Source organism: Biomphalaria glabrata, chromosome 17, assembly GCF_947242115.1.
Source record: "Biomphalaria glabrata chromosome 17, xgBioGlab47.1, whole genome shotgun sequence".
NCBI lineage: Eukaryota > Metazoa > Mollusca > Gastropoda > Planorbidae > Biomphalaria > Biomphalaria glabrata.
In genome coordinates this window covers 3305467-3314985 of record NC_074727.1, presented here as the reverse complement: position 1 = coordinate 3314985, position 9519 = coordinate 3305467, and positions in this window count along the sequence as shown.

Here is a 9519-nt window from a genome sequence, read left to right as displayed (position 1 = left end):
TAATATTTTAGAATTTAAAACCCACAACTGATTACAATACCGGTAATCAGCTGTCGAAGAGAACGACAGTTATCTCCCCTGAGACAGCCAAGCTAGTGAATAACGAAAAGTCTGCACAACAAAAGCAGAGATCCCCCCTCCCCGATTTCTATTAATACTATTGGCCTCCTTGATATAAATATTACATTTCCCTTGAGTTGGATGACTTGCAAAATTTCACGTGTAGGTCCATGCAGAAGCAATACACACACACACACACCGTCTCTCACACACAAACTAGATCTATAGGCTCAATCTCATTCCCAACAGTGAAATTATATTATCAGTAACAGTCTTTTGGAGAGAAAAAAAATACATTTTTACCAAGCTTATATCAACTCACTCTGTCTTTCTGGTAAAAAGTTTGTAGGCCTAGATGTTGAAAAAGAAGGAGAGGCCGACAGAGGCGATGGAAAACAGCATACCTAAAAGAATGGACGGGTTTGTCACTGAAAGAGATTCTATCAAAGGCAAAAGATAGAGAGTAATAGAGATAGATGGTCAACAGACTAATGGATAGATGAAGGTGATAAGGATTACAATTAAATTTATGTATTCAGATTCAGATATTCATGCTGAAAATATTTAAAACCTTGCTTTTTAGCTGCCTGAGTGAATCACTTCAGGGAGCCGATTCTGAGTGTTTCCACACAAACTATCTGCAAATTTGTCGATTTTGTTTCTAGCCACATCAAACTCTGGTGATTTAATAATAATAATAATATAATAATTGTTAATTATGATCTAGGTTCACAGTCAGCAATAAACAAACAACAACCATTAGTGTCATGGCGGAGAATGATACTTTATTATATTGAACGCGTGCACCTTTGCGCACCATATCAACATCCCCTTTTCTTTAAAAAAAAAATAAAAAAAATAAAACATTTCGGGGAGTATCATAGAAAAAAAAAATCATAAAAAAAAAAAATAAAAACAAAACCACAACATAAACAACTAAACATAACATACATGTATACGCTTCAATCAATATGAAACATATCACATTTAAAAATCAACATTCATTAGTTCATTAAGACACATAGTCATTGAATCTTGTCGGTTTCTTCAACTGATCCCTTGGTCGCAGGGAATGATGAGTTGATGAGTGGCGAACGTGTTGATCCTGAGTTCTATTGTCCTGTATGTTGTTATCAGTATCGGGAAATATATCTTCTTCTGTCTGAGACAGAAAGCTAAACTAAAGGGAGCTAGGTTAAAGCGCTACAACGAAACCACCAAAAGAAAGGAGCATAACGCTTTATTTCAGCACACGAGAAAACAGTTCTTCCGTAAACTAGCTGATAATGGTGCTGACAAAATTCAAACCATTGATAGCACTAAACACGGCTCCTTTACCGACTACTGGGCGGCGCTTTGGTCCGACCCGCTACATTACAATGTGCAGGCTGACTGGATTGAGGAAATCCAAACTAAAAACAACCTAATACCAGAAATGCCTGATGAGGATTTCACAGCTGAGGAAGTCTCCGCAGCTATTTCAAAAACCCACAACTGGACTGCTCCTGGACCGGACAATATACACAACTTTTGGCTGAAAAAACTTACAGCCGTACATGCACCACTAACATCAAGTTTTAACGAGCTAATTTCAGAACCGTCTTCAATGCTGTTAGAACTCACTGAAGGGAGAACATCTCTCCTCCCCAAAAAAGGGGATCCGAACCAACCATCAAACTATCGCCCTATCACTTGTCTGTCAGTGGTGTATAAACTATTAACTTCACTTTTAAAAAGTAAAATGTATAAATTTTGTTCTGCCCATAAGCTACTAGCAGATGAACAACAAGGTTGCATTGAAGAGTCGATGGGCTGTAAAGTACAGCTAACTATAGATGGTATTATATTGCATCAAGCTAATAGAAGAAAGAGAAATTTATACATGTGTTACATCGACTACAAAAAAGCTTTCGATTCAGTTCCGCATGATTGGATATTAAAAACCCTGGACATCCATAGAATCAACTCAAGAATAAAACAACTATTAAAAGTCTGTATGAATAATTGGAAGATAAACCTGCACCTAAATCGTGATAAACTAGGTTCTGTGCACATAAGAAGAGGTATATACCAGGGTGACTCACTATCTCCACTCTGGTTCTGCCTAGCGATTAATCCTCTATCTACATTACTCCAAGACTCTACAAACGGTTTTAGGGTTGACACTAAATGTACAAAATGTGTGTCCCACTTATTATACATGGATGATCTAAAGCTATATGCAGAAACCGAGCAAAAATTACACACCTTAATCAAAACGGTAAAATGCTTTAGTGACGATATCTGTATGTCTTTTGGCCTTGATAAGTGTGGCATCATAAGCATTAAAAAGGGCAAGGCAACGAACACCAACATTGCATTTGAAGGCATCGAGGAATTGAACTCCGCCTCTATTTATAAATATCTTGGAATAAACCAGAATGCCAAGATAAACCATAAGAAATTAAAAGAGGACTTTCTTGGCAAATATAGGCAAAGAGTTAATAAAATCCTCAACACCAAACTGTCTGGCAGTAATCTCATCACTGCAATTAACAGCTGGGCCGTCCCTGTGCTCCTTTACACGTTCGGTGTGATCAAATGGACTGACACCGACCTACATGACATTGACAGACTCACTAGAAAATTACTAACCAAGTTTCGATGCCTACACCCCAAGTCCTCCACCATAAGGTTATACCTGCCCAGGAAGGATGGGGGTCGTGGATTGCAGAACATCTTCAAATTGTGTAAGATGCAAGTTTTAAAAATACGATCAAAACTGCTCGCCTCCAGCAACAAATTAGTTTCCTTCCTACGGAAATACGACTCCGATGCAACCCCTCTGAACCTACACAATGCTGATGTCAATATCGGTTTGGACGACGTAGGGCATGAGATTCGCCAATGGGAAGAAAAAACACTCCACGGAAAATTTCCGGCTTCATTACATGGGGACAACATCGACAAGGCTGCTTCCTTAACATGGCTCAAAGCAGGTCATCTCTACCCTGAAACAGAAGGCTTTGTTACAGCAATACAGGACAGAGTAATCAGGACAAAAATTTACGAGAAGCATATCCTGAAACTCAATGTTGTCGACAAATGCCGAAAATGTGGAAATGTGGGCGAGTCGATTGAACACATTATGGCAGGATGTCCAGCCCTATCAGAATCAGCCTACCTAGGTCGCCATAACCAAGTTGCAAAGTTAATACACCAACACCTGGCTTTGACTTACAAATTGATCGATAAGGACACTCCCCCTTATTATAAATACTCTCCGCAAGAGGTTCTCGAGTCTACTGAACATCTGCTGTACTGGGATAGGCCTATTCTGACCGACAAAACGGTAGATTTCAATCGCCCGGATCTGCTGTTCATCGATAAAAAAGAAAAAACCGCTACCATTATCGATATCGCCGTACCACTGTCTCATAATTTAAGAAAAACTGAGATAGAAAAACAAAGAAAATATGGGAACCTAGGCTTGGAGATTAAGCGTCTATGGAAATTGTCCAAAATAACAATATACCCCATTGTTATATCAACCGAGGGGATAATAACAACTGACCTCACAGACACCTTCAAGGCCCTTAACATTCCTAGGAACATCTTCGTTGCCTGTCAGAGGGCGGTACTGCTGCAGACCTGCCACATCACCAGAAAATTCCTCAGTGGAAACTGTTAAAGGGACTACGATGAATTTTGTTTCTCTTTAGCGAAACTCGACCCTGGCAGCGCCAGAGAATGACTACTCGTTCATTTCTAACATAATAATAATCTTTATTATCCGTAAGGAAATTTGTCTTACAATTTGTGCATTACACCAAACAAAAAACATTATAACTATAAGAAACCAAAGTGTGTGTTGTTTGAATTTTTACAAGATGCTATGTGTCAACCAACCCCAGTGTAACATCATTTCACAACCTTTAGGCCTACACAAACACATTTTTAAAAAAATTTTGAACTTAGATTAAATGAAGATATTCAGTTTATTTCATTTGTTCCACATGACGTTTGAATTTGAGTTCGATTTGTGAAGTCAGTTAAAGAATCTTATTATTTTAAATAGGCAAAACTGTGTGTAAGAGCCCGGCCACCTTCACTTACTTGTAATTAACTTATAGGCCAAATGAAAGGCCCTCCTTCAAAGAAGGAATAATTGCGTCCTACGACCAAGTATTCATGTGCTAATCTAGTTGTGCATCCTAATTAAAGTCTACTAAGTCATTGGTTTTCCTGGCTGATTCAGGAAACCCATTCCATGCTATAATGGCACAAGGGAAGAAGGAGCGCTTGTATGTATTTGTCATAGTAAATGGAATAAGAAATGTACCTTCATCTGGAGGTCACTCACAAAGGCCGCGGGATACACATTTGAGACCAAAAGAAAATCCGCTGCCGAGGACAGACGCTGTCGGCGAAAAGAAAATCTAAATCGACCACCTGCAGACAATGGTTATGCTTGCTGGGGCTGCGCAGCCACGGGAAATACTGCATTCTTCACTAATCATTGGACTCGAAGACAAGCCTTATTATTATTAGGCTATTTTGGGTGTCTTACTAGGTTGTGTTTTATTGTAATTGGGGGATATCGTATGCCAAAAGTAGTCTTTTTTGGTGAGATGAAAGGTGGTCGACGTAACAAACGCTTTAAAGACCAGCTTAGGAACCAACTTGCTTTAATAGACATAGAAGAGAGAAACTGCATGGTTGCATCCGGCTTCAGAACGAGACAGCTGGAGGTCACTCACGAAGGCCGCGGGATACACATTTGAGACCCAAAAAAAATCCGCTGCCGAGGACAGACGTAGACGACGAAAGGAAAATCTAAATCGATCACCGGCGGACAGTGGTTATGCATGCGCTGGATATGGCAAAATATGTAGGTCCCAGCTGGGACTAAGTAGCAAAGGGAAATAATGCATTCCTAATTAATCTTCGGACTCGTAGACAAGTGTTATTATCATTTCCCTTTTTTTCTTATATTTAATGTGTAATTTGTTAATAAATTATATGTTTGAAATGTGGACAGTGTATGTCCCAAAACGAGCCTGGCCCTGCCACTAGCGGATCCAGAACTTTGGAGTGGGGGGGGCGATTTTTTTCCAAACCCTAACCCTAACGCCCAGTAAACCCTAACCCTATGCATAAACTTGTGTACAGAACACACACACATACAGACACACACACACACACACACATATATATATATATATATATATATATATATATATATATAAGCAGCATTTCTCAACCCCTAGTGGGGTTTGGGGCAAAGCCCCGACGACAAAAGCATATTCTTGTATTCTACACTGCAGAAACGCATTCTCCTGACATCTAAAGCTTATTATTCATCAATGAAGTTCGGGGCGAAGCCCCGACGACAAAAGCCTTTTCTTGCATTCTTCACTGCAGAAACGCATTCTCCTGACATCTACAGCTCATCATTCATCAATGAAGTTCGGGGCGAAGCCCCGACGCCAAAAGCGTTTTCTTGCATTCTTCACTGCAGAAACGCATTCTCCTGACATCTACAGCTCATCATTCATCAATGAAGTTCGGGGCGAAGCCCCGACGACAAAAGCATTTTCTTGTATTCTACACTGCAGAAACACATTCTCCTGACATCTACGCTTATTATACATCAATGGAGTTCGGGGCGAAGCCCCGACGACAAAAGAGTTTTCTTGCATTCTTCACTGCAAAAACGCATTCTCCTGACCTAAAGCCCCGACGACAAAAGCATATTCTTGTATTCTACACTGCAGAAACGCATTCTCCTGACATCTAAAGCTTATTATTCATCAATGAAGTTCGGGGCGAAGCCCCGACGACAAAAGCATTTTCTTGTATTCTACACTGCAGAAACACATTCTCCTGACATCTACGCTTATTATACATCAATGGAGTTCGGGGCGAAGCCCCGACGACAAAAGAGTTTTCTTGCATTCTTCACTGCAAAAACGCATTCTCCTGACCTAAAGCCCCGACGACAAAAGCATATTCTTGTATTCTACACTGCAGAAACGCATTCTCCTGACATCTAAAGCTTATTATTCATCAATGAAGTTCGGGGCGAAGCCCCGACGCTAAAAACATTTTTTTGTATTCTTTTATGCAGAAACGCATTCTCTTGACATCTACGCTTATTATTCATCAATGGAGTTACAGAAATACAGAAACGCATTCTCCTGACATCTACAGCTCATCATTCATCAATGAAGTTCGGGGCGAACCCCCGACGACAAAAGCATTTTCTTGTATTCTACACTGCAGAAACGCATTCTCCTGACATCTACGCTTATTATTCATCAATGGAGTTCGGGGCGAAGCCCCGACGACAAAAGAGTTTTCTTGCATTCTTCACTGCAGAAACGCATTCTCCTGACCTAAAGCTCACTATTCATAATATTTAAAAAAAAGGACCTTTTGAATAATATTGTACTTGAAAGATATTCTAATATGAATTTATAGGCCCTTAAAACATTGCAAATAAAACCGATTTGTTCCTTGAAAAGATAAGATACCCCACATATTTAGATTTTGTCTTTGAGGATCGCCGCCGAAAAAAAAATTATTCGATAAATAATATTCAATAACATTGTAGTATAAGTTGTGAGTTATAGTCCCAAATTTATTTAACTAGAAAAATATCCGATTGAGTAAAGGTTGGGAAAAGGCGACTATAAATGTATTTTTTTCGGTTTAGAACTCATCTCAATCATGATTCTTATACTGAAAAATAAATTTCGTTTGAATTCTAACTTTTCCAATGCAAAGTCTTTCTTAAAATAATTATGATAAATTCATGTGAAATTACATAAACTCTGGAAATGGGAGGGGCGGTAGAATGAAAACGATTAATCCTCGCTCCTTTAATAATTTCTGCTAAAGATTGCATTTGGCATTAAAGAATAAAAAAAAAAAAGTAGGGCGACTCGATATAAGAATTTAATTTATAGTATATATAAATTATATTAGTGGCAGATTTTTTACATTTTGTAATTTCCAAACTATAATACTAAAAGAAAAAGTATTGGTTTGTCCGATGGGGGAAATGCAATTGCATATATCGCCCTTCCCACCTATTGCAACCTTTTCATTTAAATTTACTAATGATACAATTTGAGATTAGAGTATGGTACGACATAATATACAATGGGTTCACATATCAATACGTAGTTTATATTATATAGATATTCAACTAATTTTGTTCACAAACTATGATTCTCCATAAAAATAGGACCGCCCCCCCCCCCACTCAGAGGGCTAGAGTGGGAAGGGCAGTACTTGCAATCGCCCTCCCCCCAACCCCACCGAATCGACCAAGATACCAGAAAGGGAGCGACATAATATAAAATTTATAGATTAATTCAACTAATTTTGTTCACAAACTATGATTTCTCCATAAAAGTAGGACCGCCCCCCCCCCCACTCAAATGGTTTAGGTGGGAAGGGCAGTAGAGGTATTCGCCCCCCCCCCCCAAACGGTAAACAGGGAACGACATAATATAAAGATCGGTTAAAATATCAATAACAAGTTTTAATCATATAGATATTTAATTGATTCTGTTAGCAAGCTGTGATTTCTACAAATAAATTGGACCGCCCCCCCCACTCGAAAGTGTATGGTGGGGGGTGCGGGATTGATACCATTGCCCCCTCCCGACCCCACCAAATCGGTCAACATACTAGAGGAGGGGGCGAAATAATAAAAAAATAGGTTGAAATATAAATAATTAGTATATATTATTAACATAAGTAATAAATTTGTATACAAATTGTGTGAATTCTATACTAAAATTCGTCCGCCCCCCCCCTTCGGGGGGGGGGTCGTCCGAGTGGGGGGGGCGATCGCCCCTACCGCCCCCCCCCCCTGGATCCGCCAGTGGGCCCTGCTTTAAGACATACACTGGGTCATTGTAAAAGAAATAAGCCTACTAGATGAAACTACATGCATGAAAAAAAAAAAAAAATATGCTGGTATAGGTAGGCCTATATATAGGCCCTATTTTTATATTCTTTGATCTACGAGCCTGGCCGATATTCTCTTTAACGAGCACCCACTGAGAGTGTTTATAGCTCCTAGCTCTAAATATTGTAATGTAATGCAGACCTGCCAAACGTTTTAACAAATGATCAGGGAAAGGAAAAAGTGCTACCAAAGTATTTATCATGAGCAGACATATTTGAGTAATGCCTGTATGCTCTCAATTCTGGACACGCCCTGGCCTATATAGCTTGAGAAATTACTTCCTTGGGATATTAATGTTATGCCGGAAAACAGTAGCCTACATCGGGCTAGATTTATCATTTACCTGCAGGTTTTTAATATATTAGCACGTGACGAGATTTAATGAGAGTTGAAATATATATTTGATTTCTTTTAGTCTCTTAATGTAATGACACTTGGGATTCTTCTAATACCGGTACTAGCCTACTCTGAAGTGACACTTTATCCATACCACGTTCCAGATAGAGTCACAGAAAACGATTATAAATCCAACGATGAAATAGGTTACAGTGAAAAACTAGTATAAACTTTACAAAAACCAATATTAAGATAGCAGGACAATACAAGTAATGACCAACAATGACCCTAATAGCTTGTCCCGGCTTCCTTTAATTTCTTATGTAGGACCCTCTAGAAACTGCATTGATGTTTCACTCTTTCTTTGAATATACATTGTTTGCTGCTCAACAGATTATTTTATAACAACATGTGTTGAAGGTCTCGATGCTTTGATGGACATCTAGAATGCAACTTAAAAACAATATTCGGACGTATTTAACCAGTTTACTGGTCAAAATATGCGGCTGAGTGTGACATAGCACATCATTACATATATGCATTGTATACGCGTCTTTACTGTCAAGTAGGCCTATTTTTGATATTTTGGTTTTTTTTGGCACATCGGCACAATTTAGGCCATGTCGTGTCCTTTACTGTCAAGTAGGCCTATATTTGATTTTTTTTTTTTTTGGCACATCGGCATAATTTAGGCCATGTTGTGTCCTTTACTGCTTGGAGAGATGTGTGGGGCTAAAAATAAGTCAATTTGTGAATTTATTCATGACAAAACTTTATCCACTTTATGACACCTCCCCGTTTCTTTTATTCATACAATTAACTAACAATGTTTCCCGTTATCTCAAAATGACCCTAATATCTTGTCACTAAATAACGGAACATAGGATTTAAACAAGTTTCAACCATTTCAGAAAAATGAATGAATTTGTATATTTCTGGACTAGCTTGCAGCTTATTTTATACTTCTATGCTTTGAAAAGTTTTACACTCGGGCTACATTTTGACAAAGTATGCTGTCCACAAAAATAGTTCATTTTGTCCTTATTGAAAAAAATCTTTAAAAGCTTTAAGCCTAGTGCTTGACAAAAAAAAAATTTGAATAGTAAACACAAACTAATAGTTTTATAATGAGGACAACAAATTTAAGTAAAAACTGTAAC